The following is a 17,036-nucleotide window of genomic DNA, read 5'->3' as shown; positions in this document are numbered from 1 at the left end:
AATCCCACTCACTTGATTAGCTTTGGAAGAATATCCTGCTAGGTTTCTTGATCCTTGCCTTCTATCCCTACTTTACACATATTGACTGTTCGTCACTTATTTCTTTAATACATCCCCTAGAGATGTTTAACCCTTGGATACCTAACATTGCTAAAGGAGTAAAGGTTCTATATCTAATATTTCCTTTTTAAATAAGCTTCCTATTTTAGAGAGTTCCTTTCTTGGAAAGTTACTATTTTTGGCATGTCTAAACAACTTTGGAAGCAATCTTAGTTAGGTCAATATTCTCGGAAAAATCAATCATTAAGAAAACTGTAATTAATTTAGTTAAGTCTTTATTTTCAACATTTTCAATATATTTGAAGACATATGAGTAAAAATATATTAATTCAAGGAAAAAAAACAAAGACAAAAAATGCATGAAGGCATAAGTTTGATGTGATAAAATATACCAACAATGACTATCAGCAATATGTTTTTTTGAGGCCCAAAAAAATTAAAAATTTATTTGAAATGTTTTTAAGGTTTGGTGCCCTGAGGGCACTAGATGAGGAATGAGCCCGGTACAATTTTTTAGAAGTGAAAGTGTTGCAATTCAAGATGTGGGTACTAATTTAAAAACTTTAATATTGGATCCAATTTCATTTTTTATGTGCTTATCAAATAACTTTCTTAAATGTATAGGCATTTTGGGTTAACCGAAGGAGTTTTATAATTGTTTAGAATCTTAAAATTCTTGTTATCCAAATCAATGGCTTGAGTATTAAAAGAAAAAAGAAAAATTCTGAAAATTATACCAAAAAACTTATTTGAGATTTTTCTTAAGGTACAAACAGCTACTTTCTTAATCTTTAAAGCTTTTCAGGTCATATTTATGAAATTTGTAATTTTTGTAGAAGTTAGAATTTTTTTTTGTCCAAATTATAACACAAAAACTATTAAAGAATCACTCAACCCAGTTAAAAACTTATAATTTCGCTTAATGAATTACATTGGTCAGGTTTTGAAATATTGAGGGATTAAATTTGTATGTTTTGACAATTAAAGAACCACAAGAAAAGGGCAATTTTCTGAAACAAGTTATCTTCTCTCTTAAAATAAATATTCTAATGATATATTTTAAAATGGGTTGAGAATGTTACAAAAAAGTTTAAAATAGGGGAATTCAATGATATTTTTAAAATTTTAAGGGTGCTAAGTGATCTTGTTAGAAACCATACGGATGGTTTATGAAATTATCCCAAATTTTATTCCTGATCCTTTTGAGTTGTTTACAGCCATTGGAATGTCCATTGTAATGTCTAATTCGCTACAACTTGTGGATGTCTCAACCCAGGCCAAGTCTACATCTTATCCAAATTCCAAAGAAAACCCACTCCAAGTCTGCATCATATCCATAGAAATGCGGGGTTCCAAGATTTTTGGTATATTGGGGCACAATAATATAAGGAAAGGGAACATATTGACTCGAGATGGAGAGGGGTAGGAAAAGTTATCGATGTAAGTATTTTTAAATGATGTAAGTAGATGTGGCAATTTGGATTGAGATCCATATCCATCCATATAATCCATAATTAAATGGATTTGGATTATTCATTTATGGTATTGGTTTTAAATGGTTGACCAAAGTAAAATCATTAAATTAAATGGATTTATATGGATTATCCACAAAAACCACATATATCCATTGACTTAAAAACCAAATAAAAGAAACGGAAAGATCCCTTTAACTAGAACCAACAGGAAATTGGCTTTGGAGCTTCGCTTGCCTCTGCGTCTTAGCTCATGATGGTTAATTCGTATGCTTAAACAGTGATTAGTTGCATGTAACTGGAATCTATACATTTCTGTGTAAAAGCTTCACATCCGTGATCAGTAAGAACATATATTGCTATGAGATTATTTATATAAGTGAGTCACATTTCACATTGAGGGCGAGGAAAAAGAAATTTCTTGCTTAAGACCACACGTCACAGCTGTTGAATGATGGATTGAGTGGGAAAATCTTAACAACTTAAACCTATATAATTAATTAAGGGGTGATTTGAACTCTATATTGGAACTAGTAGTGATTTATTTTTAACATAATTAAATGGGATCATTCCAACTGACGTATTTTGCAGTTGCTTTTGAGGTGGAAGTATTGAACTTTACATTTCTACTATTACTGATACATCCAACTGGTAAGGGGCTTGTTCTCCAGGTTAATTGATTTTTAAAGTTACAGAGTGATGGTAAAATGTGTACAATAGTTGAAGCAGCATTGAGACGCTCATAATTTAGGTCAGGTCAGTACAAAAGTATTTCATATTACAAGAAATGGTAATACAAAAAAAAAGTAATCAAAATATTTAAATGGATTATAAATGGATAATTGAATTTTATTCCATCCATTTGATCCATTTATTAAATTTTGTTCAAGTTATTTATTAAATGGATCTAAATGGATTGGATGAATTTCATCCACCATCCATTAAGTCAAAACCAATTATGAACCATTTATCCATATTGCCACCTCTAGATGTAAGAGTACTTGAACAAGTTGTAATTCATCAGTGAATAACTTGTACATCTTTATAACAGAAATTTTTAAAGTATAACAAAGAAATTACGTTATACTACTATTCATATCAGTCCGCATGTGATAGTTATATTAGACTTACATGGCATTTTCCGATTCTTACAACTCAAATTTTTTTACCTTGTTAACAAATTTGGATCGATGAATTATTAGGGTTCACAATCGTCCCTACACTCTGTCCAACCTAAGATATCCCGCTTGAAGTCATGGTACCTGATTCCGATCAAATCAATATAGTTGCGTCACTGTCCAGCAATTAAGTCATGCAATTATTTCAACCTTAAGGAGGATTTGCCCCTCTAAATTGGGTCTTAGAAATAGTTTGCCTTCCAAATATTTTGAGTATATACAGTTAAGCTCCTACAATGGCCAATCAAAGAATACAGATAATGTTTTATCCAAAAATTCAATGATAATGACAATAATGGCCAAGTATAATAGTTGTATGGTCAAAGAATCAGAAATATTCTAGGAATCTTTAAAATTTGCAACGCTCCACTCTCTGTTTCTAAATTATCAAGCTAGGGTGGATCCAACAATATTCATTGATCAGAAAAAGTTGAGAGAAAACATTTGAGTGTTCTCATTTCTCACACAAGAAAACCGAACCTAAAGCTATGTTTTTCTTTATTTATGTTTTTTTCAATATTTGTGTTTGGATAGGAGATTGTTTGAAATATTATTTAGAATAATTATTGTAGCATTTTGTAAATGATCTAATCTATGTGAAATAAAAAAAATAGTTTAAAAAATAAAAAAATTGAATTTTCTGATGCAAACAAATAATTTTTTGTAAATAATGCCTATTCAAATGCACTTATTTTGATACTCAAAACAACCTTTATAATGAGAAAAAATGTCCATGCATGTAAAAAATTGATGCATAGATTTAAGGGTTTCATGTATTGTGTTCTAAATACGTTCCAAGTCTTCGGTTGTTAGGGAGAAACAACTTAGAGAGAGGCCATCGAAGAGCCTAATATGTAAGTCAGGAATTCAACTATGAGCTAAAAGTTTAACCTCTTAGATTTTGGACCCTTACTTATATATTAAACACTCTTTCTCTATCTCTCAACTAATGTGGGACACAATTCTTTACACATAATCTAACAATATCTCCTTTCATAAGTAATCTCTCACATTGAATCCAAGTTTACAAACTCTTCTCTGAGCCTACTTTAGTACTAATACAAAACCATCTTAACACATAAGGCCACCTTATTTTCCAATAATGGACCAACTTTCTTTAACATCTAAACTGGATTTTGGACCCCTGCCAACTTTTGACTCATTAGTCTAACACCAACTGGACCCTCTGCCAAATTTATGGTGCACCTGATCCAATACTAGTCAAACGCCATGACACTTCGGTCCACCATCCAGAAGAGAATTTTTATCAGTTCAACTCTGAGAACTCTGAGAAAAATTCACTTGTCCATGAGTAATTCAGATTCACAACCAGAAAATTTAATACCACTTGTTAGGCAGAAACACCTTTAAGAGATCCCTTGGTGTGAGGACCCAAAAATTTTTCTTATTTATAATTATTTTAGTTCATTTTCTTCCATGCATTTTCGTACTTACCTTATTACCTTGATTTTCTAGGTATTTTATAAGTGAGAATAGTTTTTTAAATCATTTTCCTGATTTAAGTTAGTTCATGTTAAGTTTGAAGCGCATTACGGATAGTGCGATAAATTTTGACGATTAGCTGAAGGTTGTATAAAAGGATGCTATTTATAAAGTGCTAAGGGATAATTAGAGGTTAGCTAGATAGATTAACCATTGGTAGACAAAAGAATGAGGTTAAACCCTAGGACGCCATTTGTCGCGAATGTAGACACCAAATTTTTGTCAATCTTTAATATTTTAGTGAATTTTTTCTATTTAATGAGTTATTTATTTTCTTACATTTTAATGTGTATTTTTCTCATTTTTTGCAGGTTTATTTGAGGAAAAAAAACAAAAAAAAAGGAAAAAAAGAGAAAATCAAGAAATCAAAAATCTTCTCATAATTATTGCTCTTTCACCAAATGCACTATTGATCCATTTTTGCACTCAAAATCTCCATGCATCTTTCTTTTTTGTTTTGAAGAAATCATCATTTTATCCCAGGCACCTTTCTTTTCGTTAGGTGGAGAAAATCATTTTGGTGAACCGAACACACAAACTCCCCACCTTTACTTCCTCAATCTCCTCTCTCGGCTCTCACGAACAGAGGATGGAAAAAAAAGTCACAGAACAAGAAGAAGAAAAAGACTCTGCCTTTCTCTCTCCCCAAAACACATCTCTCGGCTTTCTCCCTCACAGAACAAGAAGAAGAAAACACTCCCTCACTTTGCACACGGCTCACTCTCTCCCTCTCTCGGACCTGGGCAGAGGAAAGAAACAAAAAACACACAAGAAGAAGAAGAAAAATCCCCCTCAGTCTCTCGGTTCTCCTTTCCCTTTCCCCTCTCAATCTCACACACACCTACATTGAGGTAATTTTAGTTTTGTTTAGCACATTAAGTCCATGCTTCATTATTTAATTTTCTTTTGCTTTTGCTGGTTTCCTTGGCTGTTGAGTTGGTGAATTTTGGGATGGGTCATGAACAAAATTAGGAAAAGAAGAATGGTTTTTGTATATGCATGTTAACTATTTGAAAAAATGCCAAAAATGAAAAAAAGAATTTTAGGGGGCTGTTTTGCTTTATTTTAGCCCTTTTTATGTTGTCTTCTTGTCAAATTAAAATCGTAGTTGTATTGCAGAGATTGCAAGGAGTGTTATAGTATAATTTTTATGATTTTTGGTAAAGGATATGGTGTTTTGAAAAAATCAAAACTGGACTGATTTCTTGTCATTGTGGCCACTTTCGGGTCATTTTTTTGTAAAAACTAACTCCGGAAATGGAATCTACGCGAAAAATCGAGTGAGGGGGTGTATTTTGAGAAATTTTGGCGACCGAAGAGGTCGCCGGTGACCGGTGGTTCGGCGGTGGTGCCGCCGGCGACCGCCATAGCCGCCAGCCAGAAGGGAGCTTCAGCTCCTCGGTGGAGAAGAAGGAGAAGGCAGAAGCAGAGAGAAGGAAACGGCGGGAAGAAAGAAGAAGAAAGAAAAAAGGAAGGAAAAAGAAAAAAAAAAAAAAAGAATTGGTCTAATGTTCATTTCTCTGATGGGCCAAGAGTTATTTTTTTGGTTGGGTTTTGGGAATGGAACTGTGTTTATTTCTTTTGGATTCGGTTGGGCTAGGAGGTTGGAGCCTATGTATTTTTTTGGTCGGGCTTGAGCTATAACACAACGGGCTGGCCTGGGTATTTTAGCTTGAACTTTCGTTTGGGCTGAATAGCCTTTGGCCCGAAAAAAATAGAGAATGACCCAATGGCTTGTTTTCTTAAGAAGATCTGGTTACAATTTACACTTTGGCCCCTGATCTTTGGAGTAGTTTTACTGTGGCCCAGAACATTTTAAATTCCTTCCACCTAGGCCCTTAAATTAATTGCACTTTGGTCCTTAAACTTTATCTTTCAATTAATTTTGACCTCTGAACTTTGGAAAAATATAATTTTTATCCCCAAAAGTTTTTCAATTTTTGCAATTCAGTCCCTAGTGAATTTTGACTCCCTTTATTATGATTGCTTCTTTTCTTTAATAGCTAATTATACTACTTTTGAGTATGTTTAACTTGTAATTTTTAGATATTCTTAAATTTATTTACATTTGACATATTAAGGTGAATTTTCATTATTATTATTATTATTTTCAATTAAATTGGTGCCATGATTTTTTTGTTCATTGTGAGTATAAATAGGACAATTTGACTCCATTTAGTCACCACTTCAAACGGGAGGTACCCCTATTTTTATTATTTCAATGTCAATTACGTGCTCCTATGTGTTTCTATGTGTTTATATATGCTTTATTTATTGGATTTAAATGTTCATTTAAATTTTCTTATATTATATTTGTTTAGTTAATTTTTATAATTATTCGAGAGGCATTTAAATACCTCAAAAATGTAATAGATAAGATAACTAATTTTATTTTATCATATCTTTCCCCTTTTAGATTGTAGTTAGATTCCCCGATGTAATAGATAGGTTGCGTGTTTATGTTGCTTATATGTTATGTGTTTTATCCGCTTTTCTTAGGATTTTGGCATCTAGATATTATATTTACGTGTTATGTGCTACGTGCTCTTATGTGTTTATTTGTTTTCATTTATAATTTATTTGTTTCACTATGAATTGTTAATGCATGATGTCACCACACTAGTCCAACGCTAGTTGTGGCTTCTCCCTCCTCTTACTTGCTAGTCCAACACTAGTAAGGATTTTTAGAAATAAGCTAGTCCAACGCTAGACCCTTTAGGCCGTCTTGCGTTAGATTCATCTTTGTGTGATATTCATTACATTTTCATGCATATTTTCATTTTTAGGATCTTTTCTCATTTGCATGATATTCCCTATTATATTATTCCTTACCCTCTATAGGTACTAATCATGTCATTTAGAATTGCATCTCATTTAAACTAGTTCATTTGCTTGTTCATGTTAGGATAATTATTTTTCAAACATGGGAAATGGGTGATTATAACTTTTTAGTTTAAATACCCTATTAATCCATGTATAAGAAAATTATGTCACGAGTTTTTGCCTCCCGTACCCTTTATGTTACATTTCCTTTTTCTTTGATCACTTATATATGTATATAATTTAATTTCTTTTCTTTATTTTAATCTCATCATTTGCATACACGTGACACTTTCAAGGAATCATTTTGACCTTCACAAAGTAATGCGATTGGTTCGATTAAACCCTTGAATGGATATTTTGACCCTTTCGATATTTTATAAATTTAGATTTGCATCCATGTAGGAAACATCCAAATATGATAAAATTAAGGGTTAGATTAGGAAAATTTTGACTAAATCTCGTAACTAGCTGAGACTAGGTTGAAAGGGTGCCTTAGGTTGAGTCAATTGAACCTTTGCCTTCCCTTTCTTCAACCGTGACTCCCGAACTCATTTTCTCTCGTTTTCAAAAACCTGGAGTTGTCAAAAAGGGTTTTGATTTATTTTATTTTTTGTCAAAAATATTTTTTGGGTGACTTGGTACACCAAAATTCCATACCAAGTGGCGACTCCTATTTTTTCTAAAAAAACCCTTTTAGACTAAATTTATTGGACCCAAATTGTCGCATTTTTTAAAGTTCCATTCTAGGTTCTTTTTCATTTATTTTTAAATAAAATCACATCTTTTTTATAAACACTTTTTTTTCATCGCGAAAAATGGGGCGCAACAGCAAAGCTCATGGATGTTGGACTTTGACCAAGACCTTCATACCTTTACCAAAAATCAAAATTTGACTAAAATCATCTTCATTTTTTTTCTAGTTTGGCTGGCCCTCTTGAGAGAAAAACAAGGGAGAAAACTTCATTTTCCCACTTCCAAACTTGCTTGAATCTTGAGTTCCAACCATAGATTGTGCAAATACTCCATAAAAGTTGCTCACTAAGAAAGTTTAGAGGTTTTGGTGGAGTGATTTTAGAGGAAAAAGCCATAAGTTTCCATCTTTCTTGAGGTTCTAAGGTATGTAAGACAAGAGATTGTCTTTTACTTCTACTACTTGCATATTAGTAGTTTATGGTTGAGAAATTTGTAGTTTTATGAGAAAATTTCATGGTGGAAGTGGTGATATGGAAATTTCAATTTTTATGGTGAATTTTCCGCCCTCATATGATGCTTAATGATTGTCCATGGTTTGATAGCTTTGCTATGTGAAATAATGGGGTATTATATGCTAGATTGACTTGCCTAAAGAAAAATTCAGCTTATTTGTGTAAATTTCAGATTAGGGTTTCCAATTTGAGTTTGATTGTGGTTGGTTGTGGAGCTATCAAATGATTATATGTGAAGGGTATTGTGGCCCTAATTAAGTACATGTAATAACTTGTGATTTGTGGTTGCTATTGAGGTAGAATTGATATAAGTTTTGGTGTTGATTGTAGGGTGGAAAAGTAAATAATTTAGGGAAAATGCTGTCCAAATTTTGGGGCTACTTGATTCCTTTGAGTTTGGGTTGATTTTGGCTAGAAATGAAGGGTTTTGGGGTTGTTCATGTTTTAGGACCAACTGCTACCTTTTCACTCCGAAGCCACACTTTTGTATCCTTGCATTCGTAGTTCATTTGGATAGGCATACAACTTGTAATCGAGTCTCACTTGTGAATTCCGTTCATTAGGTTTTGGATGTGGGAGTTATAATTGTTTTATCTTGGTTGTTCTTAGGACGTGCCGATGACGGAGGACATAAATCGGGAGGAAACTTTTGAAGTTATCTTTGCTTGAACTGGTGAGTGTACCACTCGCATGATTTGTTACTTGACTGATTTACTTGTACTTGAAATTGTGACTTGAATGACTGTAACTTCTGTTTATTCTGGACGAGACAAGGGTGTACTTTATCACACTCGTTTCTCTTGCTTAATTGATGGATTTACTGTATATATCTGAATTCGATACTTGTGTATGATTTGATGTCGTTTAGAGGTTGGTGTCCAACGACTTTACTGTGAAATTTGAGCTCAACCCCGTTGGTGGTTAATTGAATCGAGCCAGCAAGGGGCTTGGTCGAGGTAGATTGACTAACCATGAGGATATTGTTTCTGATTATCTAAATACCGAAATCCCTCTAATATTTGGTATACTCGAGTATTACCACCTCTGTTTCTGTTTGGTGTTCGGGCCCGATAAGGGGTATGTGTGGTAGACGGAATTTTGTATAAAGTGGAGTCTATGGTCAGGTTTGTTCTTTAAACGTTGACAGAGAGTTAACAAGGTTGGATCAAGTAATGCAAAAGGGAAATGGGCTCTTAAGAGCCATCTATATCCTTTTACTTCTTATTTATCTGTGGTGTTCACTTCTTTTATTTCAAGGCTATATTTGATTGAGTACAATGGTACTTTTGTGATTCTTGAATGCTTGGTCTGTTGGTACTTCATTGGGCAAAAACTCACCCCCGTTGCCTTGTTTTCCTTACAGGGACCAATATTTTGGAACTGTGATTTTGGAGAAAGAGTGGAGTTAGTTATAGCCATTCTTTTGATTAAACTCCTCTGCAATAGTAAACCCTAATTGTATTTTGTATAAGTACGGATATTATGGCTTGTACTTCAAGTTAATTTGTTGAAGGCTCCAATGTATATATATAAGTGTTTTATCATGTATCGTAAGTGTGTTGTTTGAGATTGTACGTCTCTATGGCTTTGGTGAACTTTTCTTGTGTTCGTTGGAAATCGAGCAAGTGTGGGACTTGAATGAGGAAAGAAAAATCTTCTGGCGGAAAATTTTGGCAAGAAATCCGGCCGTATATTTGGCTGGATACTTGGCCGGATTGACAGGGCTATTAAAAAAAACATTTGGAAGGCCACTGCCTTGAATCCTACCGGATATCCGGCCAACTCATGGCCGGATTGTGACGTGGTTTTAGGAAGTTAGCCTCTGATCGTTCGTTTCTTGCGGTTCTATCGCGCGTTATATAGGGTTTTCGAGTGATTTGACTCAGTGGTCTCGGCGAGAGTTGGACAAGCAGTTCGCTAATCTTTGGGATACGCCCTAGGAGGAGGTGGGGTTGTCACGCTTGGGATTGAGACACGAAACAAACAACCATTGAAAAATAAAAAATACAACAATTTAATTAGAAACAAGCCACAAACATGAATGATAAATGTGACAGCCCCACCTTCCCCTAAGGCGAACCAAAGAGGTTAGCAGACTGCCTGCCCAACTCTCGCCAGGACTAACGGTGCAGTATAAAGCGATCTATCACGTTCTGAAACTTATAATGCGCGCAAACAAGGCAAAAGGGCAAAATAACCCAAAATAAAAGAAATGAAATCCAGAGTCGGCCATGAATAGTAACCGACCCGTCCGAAACCCAACCAAACATCGAAATACATATACAACACAACATTAACCATTTACAAGCCACAATGGCCATTAAAAGTGATACAAAAGTCACTACATATGTGGGTTGCCAAAACAAAAGTGAAAACTGCCCTAATGATACATTTAGGGTCCCATTTTATATACAATACAAAAGAGGCATTCATCTAGTTCATTCGGCAACCATTTAACAAAATTCATTCCAAAAGAGTCATATTCCTGTAAGGAAAACAAAAGAAACGGGGTGAGCTATATGCCCAGTGAGAATACAACTACCATAGCAGCTAAGATCACATAAACATAACCGTTCAGTTCAAGTATGCAAATAAGAAGTAAATCAAATCAGTGAAAGGATACGGACGGCTCTCAAGAGCCCATTTCCTCGCTTATATTCTTGATCCAACCTTATTGACCCTCCGTCAATGTTAAAAAAAAAAACCAACCGTAGACAACTCTTTACTTCCATTCCTTCCACCCAACATTCCCCAACCGGGCCCGCACTCCAATTCAGTAGCTTTTGGTAATACTCGAGTATACCGGAACCAAGAGTCTCATTACTACAAGGTTCCTCAGTACAGTCCCCGTGGCATGACAATTTTCACGACCAAGCCCTCACCGGCTTGATCCAATTGACTACCAAACGGGGTTAAGCTCAGTAATACAGTAAGGCCGTTGGACATTCGTCCAAACGACACCAAAGCAGTTTCCATGAAATGGAATTCACCAACCAATATATCAAGTTCAGTAATGCAGTAAAACAGTAGCTAATCAGTGATACTATCAAAAGGGGTGAGGGCGGTCAAGTACACCCTCACCTTAATCAATTCCAATATCCAAGTAAGCCTTCAAGGCATCACATATACCTTTAGCAAAGCCACATAATAACAATTAAGTGAGTAGTATACTCACCAAGTGAGAAAATGATGTTTCATGCACCGTCGTTAAACGAACGTCGTGCACCACCGTTTCCTCCTAGAACAAGCAAACAAATACAATGAGACTCGATAACGAGTCACAAAACAATGCTGAATACAACCCCAATAGGGTTTCATATGCATAAATAAGCATGATAGCAAACCAGAAATTAAAAATAGCATTAGTCTTGGCCCCGAATAGAAAAACTGTTTTGGCCTATTATGCGGTAATGGCGTCAATTTCACTACGATTATCGGATAGGGGTGTAATACCCACCGTTTCGAAGCTATGGAACAGGGCTACAACAATGTAGAAGGTCCCTCAGTCCAAATCCTAGCACAACTAGGTCAAATGTGCCAAATACTCAACCGGAAACACCAAAAACAGGTTTACAAATCACATAATGCTGTAATTACTATAACTCAGTCTATACAGGTCCAAATTCCGAAATTCCAAAGGCATATGGTAGCTAAGACATCCAAATACATTTCATCAGAAGACACCAACACCTAAATCCAAAGAAATTCCAGTCAAAATGGCCAATTACAAGTGCAGTTTTCGCATTCTGATCAACCCAGAACAGCAACAGTAAAATCGGCATATCTCACTCTACACTAATCCAAATGACCTGAAATTTTGCAGGCACTTCAAACTCATCAATACCTACAACTTTCATGTTTTAAGCAAAGTCCAATTCAGCCTCTAACCCTATGATCCAAAACCGGACAGAATTAGGGGTTGAAAAACCCTAACATTTCACAATTCACTCCAAAGCCAAAATTAGTTGCTATTATCACCAATTCACACCCACATGAGTCATTACCCCTCATTATCAACCATCATAGATGGCCACAACATCCCATTCATATTAAACCAGAAAATTCATCATAAAATTGAAAACTTCACCAAAACTCTTCAAATCAAGAAATAAATCACATAATCCATCACTTTAGCCACTACTAAGCATAATTTAAGCTTTATTAAGTATAAGAGGGAAGTCACACACCACTTACCAAGTAAACAAGAGAGATGGAGATGTTGGACACCTTAGCTCTTCCAACAAACTTCACTAGACCACTCACTAGCACCCAATGGATAGATTTTATGGAGTAGAATCTAATTTATGTGGTTGGTTTTGGAAGATTGAGTGAAATGGAAGTTAGAAAGTTGAAGAATTTCTTTCTTCTTGGCTCAAGGAAGAACCGGTCATGGAGGAGAAGAAAATGGTGATTTTTGAGCAATTTTTCAAGATATTTACTCAATTTGGTCAAAAGTCAAAATAGTGAATAGTAAGTCTTAAAGTAAAACCAATAAGAGGGTAACACTTGTCACCTCATTAATGCAATCTTATCACTTCTTTTTCTCTCTCACATCAATCATTTCACACACTCTACTTATCTCTTAACACCCGATAAATTTTACACAGTATCCGGAATTTAACCTAATTGGCCGAATTTTTTCGAACTTTTCGCACTAGTGGGTCCCACGTCCGTTATTTATCCTTAATTTTTCAAAAACTCGCCAATACTAGAAAAATCATCTAAAAACTATAATTACGCATAAAATCTATCAGAAAAATATTCCTAAGCCCGAAAATGCAGAAAACAAGCAATTAAGGGGAAATAAACCCTAGGAAAAATATTTAGGGTTTTACGGGTTCTCACAATAAATGACACACAAGATTTAACGTGATTTGTTAGGAAATTGGTTTAATTTCTTTTAGACAGGCTTCTTGTTTTGAGTGGAAGTAACTAGTTTTCAAATTGGTTTTAGTTACTTGAAATAGTAGTCAAAAAATTTCCTATTTTGATTAAGATTAGAAGTTATTTCCTATTCTATACAAGTCTAAGAATTAGCATTGGTTTCCTGTTATTATTTAGATTTTTGGCCAAATAATGTTATCTATAAATAGGTGGGTTGGCATACTATACAAGAGACACACAAGGGGCACACAAGAGATAACATATAGCCTTATACATAGGTGGTGAGAGAGGGTTCTTGAGAGATAAGAGATGGTATACAATGGTTGAGATTGGGTTCAAATTATATTCTTGTATAGGATTTTCCTCTCATAATAAAGAACGGGTTTCTCTTCATGGACGTAGACTCAATGGTACAGGCGAACCACGTTACATATTGTATGTCATTTATCTTTTATGCTTGTGGCTTATTTATCATTAAATTGTTGTGCATTTGATATCTCAATAGTTGTGTGTTCCGCGCTTGGATTCTAACAAGTGGTATCAGAGTTTGGTTGTGAGACTGGGTTGCTCACAAGCACTTGGATCCCAACAAACTAAATGATTGGATCAAGAGTTTGGTTGTTCAAGATTGGATCCTGGTTAACTATTGAGATCAAGTGGATTGATAATTGTTACTAATTAAACAATTTAATGAGTGATATCCTTATTTCAATGGTTTAACAAAAAACATTAATGGTGAAAGATGGGAAGCCGAAAAGCATGGAGACACTTGACGGTGAATCTAGACAGGCGATTCAAGAGCTAAGGAAAAGGTGGAATCCAATGTTGATTTTGGACGTGAATCAGTTGACATTTTCTCACACCTCTAACAGTTGATACTTCATCCCGATGGCTTTTAGATCTCGGTTATGTTCTTTAGGTGGTGTAGCATGTGTTCTAAAGAAACAAAGAGATTTAATTTCCATGCGCCAGAAGATTTGACAGTTACAAGTTTTTTGTTTTAGGTGAAGTTTTGAAAATCACACGTGACAAGACAGTCTTGAAAATAGGAAGAAATATGGTGATTTTACCGCTTAATTGCCTTAGTGATTTGGGTTAGAACTCACAGAAGGGGATCTCGGATTGCAAATGGTAGTAAGAAAAAATCCTGCAAAAGGAGATGGTGAATTGAAGTACATTCTCACGAGTCAACTGAAGATTGGACTCAGGGTAACTAGACATGTTTATTTGCCGATTGAATCAATTTGATGTCAAGACTGTATTAATTTGGGTGTGTAATTCGGTAAATAGTGACTAATTTTCTAATTTGTTTTGTTACTTGAAATAGTAGCTAGGGGTGAGCAAAATTATCCGCTAACCCAAAAATCCGTCATATTTGATCAAATCCGATCCGAAAATTAGGATATCCGATTTTTATTATTTGATCGGATCAAAAGAGGGTCGGGTACCCTCTAAGATGTCAGGCGGGTTAGGGTCACATAATTAAAAACTCGCGGGTACACGATCCGCCCCGCATATATATATTTTTTATTTTTATTTTTATCTTTATACACACACTATAAAATAATAAAGTAATTTTATTAGACAAATTGCATTACAAATATGAGAGACTATAGTTTATTTACAAGACTCATTTGTAGAGGTCATGATCTTATATTTTATAGAAAAAAGTTTAATTAATGTGAAACATATATATTAAAAATTGTGCTACTTATTTCAAACTTTTATTGATTTTGAATTCTTTTAATTTTTTTCCTTTATCTTATATTCTCTTCACATGCTTGTTTCTTGGTGGAAAACCTTTTTTTAGAAAAAAAATTTATTAAATCTTAAATGAATGTGTAAAATATAAAATTAAATTGATATAAATCATTTTTTTTAAAAAATAAATGATAAATGGGGCGGGGCGGGTACCCGTTGACCCGAGCCTATATCAGCGGGTACCCGATTATAGGGCACCCGCTAATATGCGGGGCGGGTAAAGGTCAGAAAATGACTAAAACGCAAGGTGCGGGTCGGATTAGCCAAATGGTGAATGGGGCGGGTACCCGACACGCGCCCACCCCTAATAGTAGCCAAGGAATTTTCTATTTTATTTAAGATTAAAATTTATTTCCTATTCTCTATAAGTTTAGGAATTAGCACTAGTTTTCTGTTGTTATTTGGATTTTTGGCCAAATAATGTTATCTGTAAATAGGTGAGTTGGCATTCTACACAAGAGACACACAAGAGGCAACATGTAGCCTTATACATGGGTGATAAAAAAGGATTCTTGAGAGATAGAAATGAGAGATACTATACAAAAGTTGAGTTTGGGTTCAATTTGTATTCTTGTATAGAGTTTTCCTCTTATAATAAAGAGCAGGTTTCTCTCTGTGGATGTAGTGATGCCATACAAAAATTGGGTTTAGGTTCAGGTTGTATTCTTGTATAGAGTTTTCCTGTTATAATAAATAGCAGGTTTCTCTCTGTGGATGTAGTTTCAATGGTGGAACCGAACTACGTTAAATATTTTGTGTCGTTTATTTGTCATGCTTGTGGCGTATTTATTATTAAATTATTGTGTGTTACGCGCTTAAATCCTAACATGATTCGATTCCATCATTGAATTTATGTCCACGGAGAGAAATCTATTTTTTATCATGAAAGAAAAGCCCTATATAAGAATACAACTTGAATTCAATACCAACCCTCGTATACCATCTTTCATCTCCTAAAATCCTCTCTCATTCTATGTATAAGGCTATATGTCGCAACTTTTGTACTATGCCAACCTACACCTATTTATAAGTTAATTTTTTTGGCCAACATCCAATGAATAATTGGAAATAACTCCTATTCCCAAATTCATACAAATAAAAAATTTCTTGACTATTGCTTCAAATAAATAAAATAATAAGGAAACTAGCAATCATTTGCTTTTAACTACCAAATTATATAGTACCAAATTACATATTCGAATCAATACAATTCTAACAACTAATTGATTCAATCAGCAAATAAACATGTATAATTACCCTAAGTCCAATCTCCAATTGACTCACGAGAAGGTGCCCTAATTCACCATCTCCCTTCACATGATTTCTTCTCACCACCACTTACAATTTGGGATCCCCTTCAATTAGCTCTATTTCTAACCATTGACGCAATCAAGTGATAAAATCACTATATTTCTTTCCATCTTCAAGACTGACTATCCATGTATGGTTTTCAAAGCTCTATTTAAAGTGTTTTGAACATCTCTGCTCTCTATAATTTTTTTTTCATACTGTTCTTTTTTCTTTCCTCGTTTATGATAATGGCAGCTGCATTTTGTTTTCAAGCTCATTTCTTGCCAAATATATATATATATTGTGATATTGTCAGAAACGGTAGGTAAAGTTAGGATTACAAAGTTCCAGTTTTTGTTCCATGTGTCAATTTTACAAACGGTTAGTTTTGATAATGCAAAATTTTATTTTAATTACCCATCAATAATTGATCCAGAGCACATTATATATTTTCAATGTTCACAGGCAAAGTTCTAGCAAAGCATCTAAAAATCTTTGAAGTTTCTTATGGATCTAACTTCCTTTTATGATTAATCACTAATTTGTTACTTTAATAACTAGGTGCTGATAATTAAAAAATAGAAGTTATAGAAATTATTCTCCTCCTGCTGATAATCCTAATCATCTGTACAACTTACATGATTATTTCATAAACAATTAAATCCTTAAAAAAAAACTTACAATGGGTTCATTTTTTTCGTTTCATTGTTTTTTTCTTTCCACTCAAAATTGAAAATTACTCTAAAAGTTGGTATATTCTCAAACTTATATGCCTTAAATTTTAAAGCAAAAACAAGGTGCACCAATGCTATATTTTTTAACATATTGAGAGCCAAAAGAAAAAGGAAACTATTACTTCA

At 34.2% G+C, this 17,036-nt stretch overlaps 1 long non-coding RNA gene across 1 annotated transcript; it reads left to right on the top strand.

Annotated features, from left to right (window-relative positions):
* Positions 1-4,740: 4,740 nt before the first annotated feature.
* On the top strand, positions 4,741-9,719 carry LOC140007424 (uncharacterized). The gene is made up of 3 exons (XR_011814733.1): positions 4,741-5,064; positions 8,851-8,914; positions 9,605-9,719. It is a non-coding gene; the product is annotated as an uncharacterized lncRNA (long non-coding RNA).
* The last annotated feature ends 7,317 nt before the right edge of the window (positions 9,720-17,036 follow it).

This window comes from Coffea arabica, chromosome 5c (genome assembly GCF_036785885.1).
Source record: "Coffea arabica cultivar ET-39 chromosome 5c, Coffea Arabica ET-39 HiFi, whole genome shotgun sequence".
In the NCBI taxonomy this organism is placed as follows: Eukaryota; Viridiplantae; Streptophyta; class Magnoliopsida; order Gentianales; family Rubiaceae; genus Coffea; species Coffea arabica.
This window is presented reverse-complemented; position numbering and strand designations above follow the sequence as displayed.